The sequence below is a fragment of the Eubalaena glacialis genome, chromosome 2 (assembly GCF_028564815.1).
Source record: "Eubalaena glacialis isolate mEubGla1 chromosome 2, mEubGla1.1.hap2.+ XY, whole genome shotgun sequence".
Lineage (NCBI taxonomy): Eukaryota > Metazoa > Chordata > Mammalia > Artiodactyla > Balaenidae > Eubalaena > Eubalaena glacialis.
Window position 1 is genome coordinate 38,917,644 of NC_083717.1, and position 14,945 is coordinate 38,932,588.

Below are 14,945 nucleotides of genomic sequence, written 5' to 3' on the forward strand. Positions count from 1 at the left end.
TATAGTCTTAGGTTTTACATTTAAGTCTATAATCCACTTTGAGTTAAATACTGTAAGTAACTTGAGGTATGGATTGAGGTTTTTTATTTTTATATGGATATCCAATTGTTCTAGTACCAATGTTGAAAAGTTTATCCTTTCCTCATTGAAATGCATTTGCGGCTTTGTCAAAATTCAATTGACCATATATGTCTTGGTCTATTTCTGGACTCTATTTTGTTCCATTGATCTATATTATCTTTTCACCAGTACTATACTGTTTTGATTATTATAGCTTCAGAGTAAGTCATGAAATTAATGTGAATTCTCCAACTTTGTGGTTATTGTTTGAAATTGTTCTGATATTCTAGTCCCATTGCCTTTCCAAATAAACTTTAAAATCTGCTTATCAATTTCTACAAGAAATTCTTATGGAATTTTTATTAGAATTACATTGAATCTACAGATCAGTGTGGGGATAATTTTATTGAGTCTTCCAACCCATGAACATGATGTCCCTCTCCATTTTTCAGGTTTTCTTTGATTTCTTCCATCAGTGTTTTGTAATTTTTAGCGTACAGATCTTGCACATATTTTGTTAGATTTCTACCTAAGTATTTCATGTTTTCTGCTGCTACTGTAAATAATGTTTTAAAATGTTTTTTTTCAATTTTCAATTGTTTATTGATAATGTATAGAAATAATTTTAATTTTTGTATATTGACCTTGTATCCTGTGACCTTGCTAATAAGCTCACTCATTAGTTAACATTTATTAGTTATTATTAGCTAATAACACATTAATGTTTTAATATTATTTAAAATTGCAATCCAATCCTTGCCATCCTGATCCATTTAGCACACTCTTCCTCCCCTCACTTTTTTTGCTAGAGCATTTATTACCTTCTAGCTTTCTGTAATTTACCTATTTTGTTTAATGTCTGTCCTCCCCACTCCATGCCATTAGAAGGTAAGATTCACAGGAGCAGAGATTTTTGTCTGTTTATTCGCTGATTTATTTCTTAGCGCATAGTAAGCACTCAGTACCTAGCACTCAATATGCACCACTTGATTGAATAGATTACTAAACAGCAGTATCTAATGAGTAATTGGGCCACCTTGAGAGGTACAGTGCTTCTTGCCACCTAAGGTAGAGATCAGAGAGAAGATTCAATCTTCAGTGGGCCAGGTCAGTTGAACAAGGTGACGTTTAAGCTCTCTTCTAGCCTACTGGAAACAAATCTGAAACTTGCCTGATCTCAATAACAATACCAACACCCTGTGCCTGAAGGTGTATGTACTGTGCAGTGGCATCCGGGGAGGGGCAGGTTATCTGGAGCAGCTGCAAGGAGGAGGCAGGGGACTCCAACATCCTGGTCTGTTTAGGAGAAACATTTTCTCATTCCCAGGGAGGGGGTAGCAGGGAGTCAGCACCCAGGAACTCCTTGATCCCAGCTGCTGCTCAGGGCCACAGAAGGAGGGGAGAAGGCCGACTCTTAGAGGCCCAGCCTGTCTTCACTGAAGGCCTTGCCACTAAGCCTGACAGGGAGTGAGATGTGGGTGGGTCTTGCTCACTGCTCCATCCCCAGAACCTAGCACAGTGCTTGCAACAGGGAGGGATCCCTGGTGTTTGTTGACAAGCTAACACTTACCAGGGGTGCCCTGAAAGGGTACAATTACAAAAAGAGATTGGTAGCTGGAATGATTACAGGCAACAGCTTGTTAAAAACAACTATATTTGGAGAGGTCTACTGATGCAAAAAAAAAAAAAAAAAAATCCTGTTTCAGGATGAAACGTCTCCCTTTCCACAGCTCACTATCAATTATCTCAATCTCAGCTATTGCCCAATTCTTTGTTTTCCCCACAAGGTCGGATTTGAATGATACTGCTGCTAATTATCAAAGAAGTTACTTCTAAAACTTGTAGTTCAAAATCAGCTGTCTTTTATAGTATACTTGTGTGTTTGTTTTTTTTTTTTCAAATGACAAGAGCTAAGTTTTCCCAAAACTTGCTTTTAACAGTGAAAAAAAAAAAAAGGGGGGGAAAACTCTAAATGTTCAAAGAGGTTAAATAAATTATGTAGGGCTTCCCTGGTGGCGCAGTGGTTGAGAATCTGCCTGCTAATGCAGGGAACACGGGTTCGAGCCCTGGTCTGGGAAGATCCCACATGCCGCAGAGCAACTAGGCCCGTGAGCCACAATTACTGAGCCTGCGCGTCTGGAGCCTGTGCTCCGCAACAAGAGAGGCCGCGATAGTGAGAGGCCCGCGCACCGCGATGAAGCGTGGCCCCCGCTTCCCACAACTAGAGAAAGCCCTTGCACAGAAACGAAGACCCAACACAGCCAAAAATAAATAAATAAATAAATTTTAAAATAAATAAATAAATAAATAAATTATGTACCTTCATTTACTAAAATATTTGCAGCCACTATGATGATGTGAAATTTTATTTACTAATATAGAAAAGTGTTCATAGGCATTATTAGATGGAAAAAAGGAAGTTTCAAAACACTATGTACAGTGTGATTCCATTTATATTTGTTTTAAAAAATCTTTTATATATTTTAATATACAAATATATAAATATAAATATATATATAAATTCTAGAATGATATGCAGCAAAATGTTGACAATAGTTATCTCTGGAATTTTAGGTCATTTTTGTATTCTTTCCTTTGTATTGGTAATCATGAGCTTTCTTTCCTTTATATTCAGGGAGAACAATAATACTATTGTCATTTTGTGGAAAACATTAAAATTAAATGAAAGCACATTTCCCTCTAAGAACACAGCTCTGAAATTACGTGAATCAAATAGAAATGAGCAAGAGCTAGACCTAATAAGAATTTGCGAGTCCTGTCTGTTTCCAAGCTCTCCCTTGGCCCCCAGAGCTGTCCACGCTCACTTGTCAGCCTGTGCCCATCCCAACCCCCCATAGTCCCAAGCTGATGCTCAGCAACCACCAGCCTGGCCTGACCCCTCTCCCTGGGCTGGGCCTGCACGGGGCAGGAAATATGTAGCAGCCCAAGTCCCAGCTGCTGCAAAGCCTGGGGTAGTGTTGCTGTTGATAAACCACTGACCATCAAGCAGGGGTGAGCCTTGGGCATCTGTGTAAGCTCTGGGTACAAGAGTCCCTCCCTCCTGCCCTCCTCCCTTCCTTCTTCCCTCCCTCTCTCTTCCTTCCTCTCTCCCTCTTCAGTTCCTTTATCCTTCCCTTCCTCTCATCCTCCTTCCTTTTCTCTTTCCTTCCATTCCTTCCTCCTTCCTTCTCTCATTTCTCTACATCTCCAAGCACCTGCCAAGCACAAGGGACACAATGATGAATCACCCTCTGTCCCCCCTCAAGAGACCTACAGTCTGTAGAATGAAGTAGCCAAGTCCCAGAGTTCATTGCTGTGAACTCAGAGTCCTAGGGGACGGCTTCCTGGAGGAGGTGGTACCTGTGGTGGATCCTGATAAATGAGGAAGAGTTGGTCAGGAAAGAAAATGGGCAAGAGCTCAACCCTCATGGGCAAGAAAGTTGTAGCTTCAGGTTCCTGACTGGCCCTCCTGCTCCACAGAACCAGCCTTGCCCAGAAACCCTCTTTGGCCGGGGCAGGCTCCCTGGCCATCTCGTGCCACTGCCTCCCTGGCAACCCAGCCCACCTGGCCCTACAATGACAGCAGCCCTGACTACAGGGCTTGGCTTAGTTTCACTCCATAAATGCAACTGAATCAGCGCTTGTCTTTGTGGCCAGGACTTCCTGGCAGGAGCTGGCCCAACTGCTCCTGCCGGGTCATGCCCAGGTTCTGAAGTTCTCACCATAAGTTTGGCAGTTCTTTTCTTATTTTAAGCCCAGATCCTTTCTGCTGCATTTAATCCAGTGTTCTTTTTATTATAAGCAAAGATTTAAAAACTGGTCTCTCAGCTCTAGATCCAGACCTTCTAGAAAGATGTGATTAGGTTTGTCTCTCCATCATTGTTAAGCACTTGGAGCCACTTTAAGCAAAAGTGTGGGAGAGGGCTTCCCTGGTGGCGCAGTGGTTGAGAATCTGCTTGCCAATGCAGGGGACACGGGTTCGAGCCCTGGTCTGGGAAGATCCCACATGCTGCGGAGCAACTGGGCCCGTGAGCCACAATTACTGAGCCTGCGCGTCTGGAGCCTGTGCTCCGCAACAAGAGAGGCCGCAATGGTGAGAGGCCCGCGCACCGTGATGAGGAGTGGCCCCCGCTTGCCACAACTGGAGAAAGCCCTCGCACAGAAACGAAGACCCAACACAGCCATAAATAACTAAATAAATAAATAAATATTAAAAAAAAAAAAAAAGTGTGGGAGAGCAGGAATGTGTTTGGGGATCTTTCTCACTACTTTCACCTCTGCCAAGGACCCCTCCTGGGTGTCCTGATCCACTTGCCATGTTTGGACCATAATTTGATAAAAGACCCATTCAGGGGTGATTAGTCCATGTGGATAAAGCCACTACCCTCTCCAAATTTTCCTAGTTTTAAAAGGTGTTCCAAGCGAACATAGACCTTGAAGAGATCAGTGTCAGTATGAGTCACCGTGGAAGCTCAGACATGGAAGCTGGAGACCAGGATGAGAGGTTTGGAACAAGGGCAAAGAGAGAGACCCACTAAAACTGTTTAAAGAAAGGAGAACAAGTAAACATGCATGGTTGTATGATTTAAATTTTTTTTGCCAATAAATTATATTCAAATAAAGAGAGAGAGAGAGACGGATTGGAGGGAAACTGCTGGAGTCAATGAGAAAGGAGCATCCACCATGGAGGCTAATTCAGAAAAGATGGAATAAGGTTGGAAGGGGCTTTCATCAGACGGGGCAGGATGGAGCAGAATCTACAGCTGCTGCCTGCGGAGACCTTCCACCAGGGCCAGCAGGGAAAGAGGGACCCTGGGCTGAAGGAGCGGGGCCCACGGAGTGTGGTCTAAGGTAGGGGGATACGAAGGATGTTGGGGTCAGTGTAGCTAGAGATGTCTCTATTTCTCGCCTTCCTTTATTCTATTATCACTGATGGTCCATCTCAAAGTCCTTAGAGCACATCCTGAATGCTCTCCAGTTTCAGAGCCCAACCTACCTTCCCTTAAAGGGAATTGGAGGAAAAAATGTACCCAGATTGTCAAACCACTCTAATCCCAGGCACAGCCTCACTCCACCAGGTCCCTGATCCCCAAGGCCAGAAATCCACTGGGGGAGATAGACAAGTAAATGTAACCTTGCAAGACTTACATGATGGTGTAATAAGACCAATCCTAAGTTCATTCATTCATTCAGTGCTTACTGTGTGCTGCCATGTGTCAGGCTCTGTTCTAATCTCTGAGGATAGAGTTGAGCAAAACAGACAAAAATCCCTGAACTTTTGGAGCTAACATTTTATTCTTTTGTATTGAAGAATAATTTACATATAGTGAAATGCATTAATCACAGGTGTAAAGCTTGATAAATTTTTATAAATATATACGTCTGGGTATCCGCCATCCCCAGTCAATAACTGCCACCCCCTCCCCAAGGTAACCACTATTCCTGACTTCTTTCACCATCAGTTAATTTTGTCTGTCCTTGAACTTTATAGAAATGGAGTCTTTTGTGCCTGGCTTCTTTCGTTTATGTTTGTGAGAGACATCTGTATGGTTGCATGTATACGTAGTTAGTTCTTTTTTAATTTCTATGTAGTATTCCATTGTGCGAATAATCCACAAATTATTTATCCATTCTCTAAGTGATGGACATTTGAGTTATTTACAGTTCGAGGTTTTTATGAGCAAAGCTGCTATGAACATTCTGTATAATACATATCTTTTGGTGGACATATTCATTTTTCTTTAGTATATCCCGTGGCATACCTAGAATATTGGACCCTTGGAATGGATTTTTTTTTTTTCTTAACCATATTTGCTTATTTATTTATTTATTTATTTTTATTTTATGGCTATGTTGGGTCTTCGTTTCTGTGCGAGGGCTTTCTCCAGTTGCGGCAAGTGGGGGCCACTCTTCATCGCGGTGCGTGAGCCTCTCACTTCGTGGCCTCTCTTTTTGCGGAGCACAGGCTCCAGACGTGCAGGCTCAGTAGTTGTGGCTCACGGACCTAGTTGCTCCGCGGCATGTGGGATCCTCCCAGACCAGGGCTCGAACCCGTGTCCCCTGCATTGGCAGGCAGATTCTCAACCACTGCGCCACCAGGGAAGCCCCTGGAATGGATATTTTTAATGCTTCCAGTTCTCTATACAACAAAATTATTTTTAGCAATAATAATGAAATTGATAATAATATTAATGATGACAAGAAAAACAACACAGAAAATGACATTTTAATTTTATTGCACTTCATGTATATGTCATCACACCAGTAAAAAAATTAAGAATAAAATAAATATTACCATAACCCCCCAAAAAGGATTAATATTTTTAAAGTATGTTAACTTTTTTTTAAAGGAGACAAAAAACATATGCCAGTTTATACTGTTTTACTGTATTAAATTTTAAACACAGAAATGCCAATAGGGAATTCACTGGCAGTCCAGTGGTTAAGACTTGGCACTTTCATTCACAGGGCCTGGGTTCGATCCCTGGTTGGGGAACTAAGATCCCACAAGCTGCTCGGCCCGGCCAAAAGAAAAAAAAAAATGCCAATAATCACATAAAATGATAGAATTAAATTAACTTAGGTTCTGCTTCTTTGTCTTTAAAATCATTGTGTGTTATTTATTTCAAATATATGGTTAGGTGCAGGAATATGTAATACCACGGGGACTGGAGAGAGGAACTGTGACTTGAAAAAGCTTGAATGATTCTGAATCTTTAGGAAATTACTCTCAAAATAAATACAGGTACAATGGAACATTATACAGCCATAAAAAGGAATGAAGTTCTCATAAATGTGACAACATGGATGAACCTTGAAAACATTATGCTAAGTGAAATAAGCCAGACATAAAAGGACAAATACTATATGATTCCACTTACATAAGGTACCTAGAATAGGCAAATTCATAGAGACAGAAAGTATGTTAGAGGTTACCAAGAGATAGGGGAAGGTTGTAACAGAGAATTAATGTTTAATAGAGTTTCAGTTTGGGAAGATGAAAAAGTTCTGCAGATGGGTGGTGGTGATGGTTGCACAAAATCGTGTATGTAATTAACGTCACTGGATTGTACATTTAAACATGGTTAAAATGGCAAATTTTAGGGACTTCCCTGGTGGCACAGTGGTTAAGACTCCGCACTCCCAATGCAGGGGGCCCTGGTTCGATCCCTGGTCAGGGAACTAGATCCCACATGCATGCTGCAACTAAGAGTTCACATGCCACAACTTAGGAGCCCATGTGCTGCAACTAAGGAGCCGGCAAGCCACAACTAAGGAGCCCACCTGCCGCAACTAAGACCCAGTGCAACCAAATAAATAAATAAATAAAAATTTTTTAAATGGTAAATTTTAGATTATTTATATTTTACCACAATAAAAACCTTGCTAAATAAAAGGATACACAGAATTCATGTGTGTTGAGGGCCAAGTGTATATCTGGACATTCTCAAAATTAACTTCCATGTACAATGTGATGCTTATTAAAGGATAAGTACTATAGGGACTTCCCTGTTGGCGCAGTTGTTAAGAATCCACCTGCCACTGCAGGGGACACGGGTTCAATCCCTGATCCAGGAAGATCCCACATGCCACAGAGCAACTAAGCCCATGCACCACAACTACTGAGCCTGTGCTCTAGAGCCCGTGAGCCACAGCTACTGAAGCCCACACGCCTAGAGCCCGTACTCCACAACAAGAGAAGCCACCGCAATGAGAAGCCCACGCACCCCAACGAAGAGCAGCCCCCGCTCACTGCAACTAGAGAAAGCCTGGGCGCAGCAACGAAGACCCAACACAGCCAAAAAGAAGAAAGGATAAGTACCATAAATGTGCTAATTTGAAGCATATGTGTGTGTGTGTGTGTATATATATATATATATATATATATATACACATATATATTTAACTCAGTGGTAATTGCAGCAATTGTTTAGAACTTAGACCAAGAAAAGATGTTCTATGGGGAAGGATATTCTATAACTGACACTGTTTAGAATTTCTGGTCCTGGTGCATGGTGACAATAAAGCAGATTGACTTTTAGTCGTTTTTATCACTGTCCTAAATTTTCTACAACATCATATCCCCTTATTGCCTGCACGCTGATTGAACTGCAGCTACTATCTCACCTTGGATATATGGCTAGGAGTAGAATTTCTGGGACATAGGGTAGGGGTATATATGGTTTTTACCAATTTATTCTCCCACTAGCAATGTATGAGAGCTCCAGCTGCTCCATATGCTTGACAACTCTGTGCTGCTGGTCTTTTTAATTTTAACCATTCTGATGAGAGTATCACAGAATCTAATTGAGGTTTTATTTTGCATTTCCCTAATGACTAATGGTGTTGAGTGTCTTTTCATATGTTTACTGGCCCTTTCAATAGCCTCTTTTTCAAGTCTTTTGCCCAAATTTTTGTTGGTTTGGCTGTCCTTTTCTTATTGATTTGAAGAGATCTTTATATATTCAGGACATGAGTCCTTTGTCAGAGATATGTATTGTGAAAATCTTCTCTTGCCCTCTCACTCTCTTAATGACATCTTTTCATAAACAGAGGTTTTTATTTTAATGAAGTTCAATTTACCAATTAGAAAAAATTCTAGTAAGTGCCTTTTATGTCCTACTTAAAAGATCTTTGCCTGATCGTGAAGATGTTTTCTTCCAGGGGCTTTATTAGTTTAGTTTCACATTTAGGTTATGATCCACGTTGAGTTAATGTGTATGGTGTGAGGAAGGGGTCACAGCTAATTTTTTTCCCTTATGAGTATGCAGAGAAAAAAGCATTGGTTCCTCCCCAGAATTGCATAGGTGTCTTTATTGTAAATCAAGTTACCGTATGTATGGATCTATCATGAACAACTTCAGAGGTATTAACTTCCAGATCCTCAACTTCTCTCTGTCCTCTTTTTCTAAAATGAATCTATTTGCTTCTGCAGTCAAACATCAAGCCAGTTGTCCTTTCCCACTTCACTTACCTTTCCAAGTAAGGCTTACCTTTCACTCAATCTCAGTTGGACCATGGTCCATCATTTAGACAAGTGCAGACCACTATGGACCCAAACAAAGGAGCAATTAGAGAGTGCACACTTCTGAGGGAGAGATCCCCCTCAACAAAGCACAGAGAGCATTGGCTATAAATATTGAAGGGGCAGCATCTTATTCCATCTAAGGGACAAATTCTAGGTGACAAGGCTCTGTGCACTATTTAGCTTAGAACTAGAATATGAAAGTGAGATGGTTGTCACGAGGCTATGTATTAACACATTTATTTGAATTGAAAAATGAATCCAGATTTTCTTTTGACAGATAGTAAGTCTGATTGGGCTGACTGGCTTGACGATGAATTCTGGCTTTGCCAATTAGCTTATATGGCAGACATTTCCCATAAATTAAATAAACCAAATCTGCAACCCTGAGGTTCTGGAGAAAATATATACAACATGCAGGAAATTATATTTTTACAGCTATTAAAATTGTGATAAAAAATTTAGATGTCAACTTAAAAATATGAAAGTATGTAGTTTTCCAAAATTCTTTTAGGGGATACACAGCATGAAAATTTAAAGAACACTGATCTAGGGCAGTGGTTCTCAACTCTGGTTGCAATTGGAATCACTTGGGGAGTTTAAAAGAAGATGATGACTGGGCTTCACTCCAGGCCCATGAAATCAAAGGAGCTGGGAGTGAGTGCTTTTTAAAAGCTCCCCAGATTCAGCCAGGCTAAGAACCACTTGCTCCTTCCTCCACCCTGCCTTGTCTCTGTAAACACACAATCTAAACCTCTCTCCCTTCCTCACCCCCAGCACCCAAGGCTGTCTCCCTAACCCACACCCATATCTAGCTCCAAGCCTAGACATTACCTCTTGGACATTCACAGGCCCTTCAAACACAACATGTCTCATACCAGCCTTGGCAACAGTTTTGATCATGCATCAGTAGAAAATGTGGGAGGGGTGTGCCTCAAAATACATATATTAAAAAATAAACCAGGAGGGTTCCCTAGTGTCTTAGTGGTTAAGATTCCTGGCTTTCACTGCTGTGGCCCAGGTTCAATCCCTGGTTTGGGGAACTGAGATCCCACAAGCCTTGCAGCACAGCCAAAAAAAAAACAAAACAAAACAAAAACCATATATGTATCACTATGTTAATATGTCTATAAAATAGAAGATAAAAAAGCATGAGACTAGAAATTAATATAAATACAAGTTCTAACATTTTCTCTCCACATCCTATGGATGACCTCTGCTTTTGCACATGCTGGTCCTTCTTCCGGGAATTCCCTTCCCCCTTTGTCCTTCACTACGATCTTCCACTTATCCTTCAAGACCCAGTCCTCTGAGACTCCTCCACAGATAGACCTTTCCTACCTCCGCGGTGCCCCCAGGGGACTCTGTACAGGCCTCTACCTTTACAACTTCTGTGCTATGTTAATCATTGATGTTTGGATGTCTCTTTAGTCCCTACGGGCCCAGGAATACGTTGACGGCAGCACCTAGCATAGGACCTGGCTCATGGTTGGTTTGCAATAAATGTTGAATGATGGAGGGAGTGAAGAGGAAATAGCTAAAATATCTAACGGGCGGTATAGCAGTGGCGGGTGGCGGATGGGAGGTGGGGAGGAGGTTCCTGGAGGTTCTTCATTAGGAGAGTGTTAACCCTTTTTTTTTTTTTAATTTTTAATTTTATTCAACATTGGTACAGAAGTGCTAACATTTCCATAAAATAATTTCTGTGATACGGAAAGGAATATACTTTGCAAGAAATGTAGTTCATCTTAAGTTTCCAAATACTTTTAAAGGCTAATGCAGCAGCTGGCAAAATAACACACAGTACACAGTGGCTGGCTTGGGGGAAGCCAGGGCATCCAGGTCAGTTGGGGTGGAGGGGCACTCTAGTTTGGCCATACCACTGCTTACTGACTGTACTTTATTTGTTAACGGTGAATTCCTAGAGACCTGACTGTCCAAGGTCTCAGGGACTTTTTAAGTCTGAAGGACAGCATTTCCATCTGGGCTGCAGAGAGGACTCTGCCCTGTGTGGGTGTGGAGGGGACGATCCCTGTGCAAGAGCCCTCCCTTTGTCACTCACTGTCTGGAATTCAGGCCTGGCCAGGAACCTTGAGACCACAGCAGTGATCCATTGGGATTCCTCAAGGCAATTGTGTTTGTCTCCGCATTACAAGTGGGGACACTGAGGCACTGGAAAGGGTGACCTTCCTAGGCCCTGCAAGTGATGATCAGGGCCTGGCCTGTCTCTGGTCACTCTCAGCTGGCCCAGGGGGCTGCCGCTCACTGGACTCTCCAAGGAGAGCAGTCAAGGCAGAAATGGAGGCGAGGACAGTGTGGGAGGAGAAGCCGGGTGCAGCCGCAGACATAGCGCAGAGTTCATGCCAGGGTTTGTCCGCCTGCCCACCTCAGGAGGGAGCAGGCACAGCCCTCCAGCCAAGAGAAGAGCTAGGCCAAGAGCTGCCCTTCAGCTTAGGGCAGGACGCAGATGCTTTACCCCAGTGGCTCTCAGCTGCAGGGATCTTGCCCCCAGACAAAGGTCTGCCAATGTCTGGAGACATTTTTAGTTGTTTCAACGAGGGGTGGAGGGTCCTACTGGCTACTGGCATCCAGTGGGTAGAGGCCAGGGATGCTGCTACACATCCTGCAATGCTCAGGACAGATGCACAACAGAGATTTATCTGGCCCCAAATGTCACTAGTGCTAAAGCCGAGAAACCCTGCCCACACTTTCCTCCCTCCACGTCTTCACTCAAGCAGTTCCTTCATGCCTGGCAAGCAACAAACTAAATCAGTTTGGGGGGACTTCCCTGGCGGTCCAGTGGTTAAGACTCCATACTTCTACTGCAGGGGGCATGGGTTCGATCCCTGGTCGGGGAACTAAGATCCCACATGCTGCACGGTGCAGCAAAAAACAAAAACAAAAACAAAACTAAGTCAGTTTGTCAAACCTCTTCATGACTGAGATCACGTCACCTCCTTTTCCAGATCTGCCATCCTCTAGCTGTGTGACTTTAGACAAGTGATGTGACCTCTCTGAGCCAGAGTTTCCACCTTGTTAAAAAAAAAAAAATCCCTCCTGCATGGTCAGCCATTGTGAAGAGGAGACACAGTGTTGTCCAGAGAAGGCCCAACTCTGTGCTTGGCTCCTAGGAACGCCCAGTTCACAGAGGCTGCTGCTGTTGCTAATCTCTGCTTCTGTCTTCCCTGAGACCCCTGCATTTTGGTTTGTGTGTTTTTGGACTCCTGTACCCAGAACATACTCTGCAGTGGCATGAGCTGACCCCTCCAGGAACTGTGCACACTGAAAGAGCAGGGGCTTGATGTCTTGGCGCCTAGTACAGGGCCTGGCATGGGGTAGGTCCTGAGTAAGTGCTGAGTCCCTGGTACATGCTGGCCCCTGTGCTGTACGGAACACAGGGAGCCCAGTGGGTCATGCGAAGTTTGAACCATAATTGGGCAGAGTGTGTGGGTAGGACTCTCCTTGAGCTTATAACTCTGTGGTTTCTGCCCCAGGCCTTGGGGAAGCTGATTTTTCCTAGCAGATATCGGAGGCTCCCAGTGACAGCTCCACAAGGGATTTTCTCCAAACTTTTTGTTTACGAATTTTCAAACCTACAGAAGAGTTGCAAGAATGGTGCAGTGAACATGCAGGTACCCCTCACCTGGATTCACCACTTTTGCTTCATCACACACACACTCACATTTTTTTCAGAACCATTTGAGAGTTGACATCATGACATTTCACCTCAAAATGCTTCACCGGGCATACTCTCAGAACAAGGACACTGTCCTATACAACCACACTACAATGATCATACTCAAAACACTTGACGCTGATAAATCCCTTATCTAACCGTGGTTCTTGTTTAGATTTCCCCAGTTGTCCCAGTAGTGGTTTTTTACAGGGTTCTTTTTGTTTGTTTGTTTTGATCCAGGAGCCAATCAAGGATCAATCAAAGCACCATATGCAGCTGTCATGTCTTTTTAACCTAGTTCTCTTTTTTTTTGTTGGTCATCTGGGACACCTACATTTTTTTTAAGGAATGCAGGCCAGTTGTTTTGCAGAATGTCCCTCAATTTGGGATTGTCTGCTGCTTCCACATGATTAAATTCAGCGTGTATGTTTTTGGTAGGAATAGCACAGATAGAATGTTGTGACCCTCTCAGAGCAGCCCACCAGGGAGCACAAGATGTCCCATGTCCCACTATCTGTGACCTCATTTTTGATCCCACAAGTTGTCATAGGGGAGAGAATTTTGCAGAAGCCTGCATCCTCTCCCCTTGCCCCGTAGGCCAGCCACATTGGAGACCGCCCCATGAGCGTGGGGAGGTGGCATTCTCTGTGGCTCTGAGGAGATGAAGGGAATGGGGTGTGGCCAGAACTGCTTCCCAGGGCAGTTCAGAATCACCTTTGCCCCCAAACCACAACCCCCCTCCTGCCTGCCCACGTGGCTGCCATGCCCTGCCTCTCTTTGGCTGGGAGGACACCATCCTGTCCCGGCAATCCCCACTCATCCTCCCTACTTGTCAAGGCACTCACGTTTTAGGAGGAAGTGGCTGGCTCCTGTGGTAAACCCCTGCCTGGCCCAACAGACCTGAGCAGCCGGTTTCTTGAACCCTGGTCTCAGAGGAGAAGCCTAGAATCCCAGCCTGCTGGTGACAAGAGGAAATACTGGGCCAGGACAGGAAGGTGGCCTGGAATCAACTGGTGGGACGTGGGTGAGTCAAGGGAAGCCAGAGGGCAGAGGGGAAAGGTCTACCTCTTAACTGCTCTACAAATCCCAGATCAGTTCACCTCTTCCATGAAGCCCACCTTGATCACCTTGGTGCACACCAAGCTCTTCTCAACTGCATAGGAAAGTGCTTAATTCTGCTTTAACCACTGGGGCAAATTACTTGTGCCTCCTCTTGTATAGTACTGAACTGGGGGGGGGCGGGGGGGTGCATCTTTGTGCAGCTGTTTGGGGCTAATCCTGCATTGTGTATGCAGTAGGTGCTCAGTACATGTTTTGATTAGCTAAATAAAATGAAAGTTCATCTATTCATGCATTCATTCACTCGAAAAATCATTAACGAGCAACTACCTTGAGCTAGAATCTCTTCTAGGGGCCCTTGACCTTGGGGACTGAATGTAGGGGGACAGACCACAGACAGATAAATAAGCAGATGATGTGAGGCCAGCGCTACAAAGAAAGAGTGAGTGAATGACTGACTGACTGAATGAATGAATGAATTGTATATCGAGGAGAGGAGAAAGTGGATGAATGGCCCGGGGAGGGAGCTCCTATCCTCCTGCCATCACCCTGGGAAGACAGGCGCTCTGCAGAGTCTGGCCCTTGCCTGAGATGGGGCAGCCTGCTGGCCTGGCCTTATGTTAGCTGGAGAGAAGGTATTCTGGGAGGAGGTATTTTCCCTAGGCTTTTGGAGCAGTGGCCATTTCCCCCCAGGGGCACCAGAAATGAAACTGCTAGCCACTCAAGGGAAGAACAGAGCTCAGTTCACCACTAAGACCAAGGGCAGCCAGTGAAGAGGACAGCTGCCCTGGGACATTCAGTAAAGTGCAATAACATCAAAATGCTACCGAGGAGGTCATGTTCCCCAAGTTCAGGGGCGAGCTGGGACTAAAGGCAGCAGAAGAATCTTCTTCCTTCCTTCATTCCTTCCTTCCTCCCTCCCTCCCTCCCCCTCCCTCACTCCCTCCCTTCCTTTCTTTCTTTCTTTTTAACTGATGAATTCATAAAAGTGCTAACAAAAGATCAAGATGAAAAAAAAATTAATTACGTGGGACTGAGTGAACTGATGAGGATGATTATAATTTTTGTGACTTTCTGTTTGAATAAAAAAAAAAAATCCCACATGGACTCAGAGGCAAAAAATAT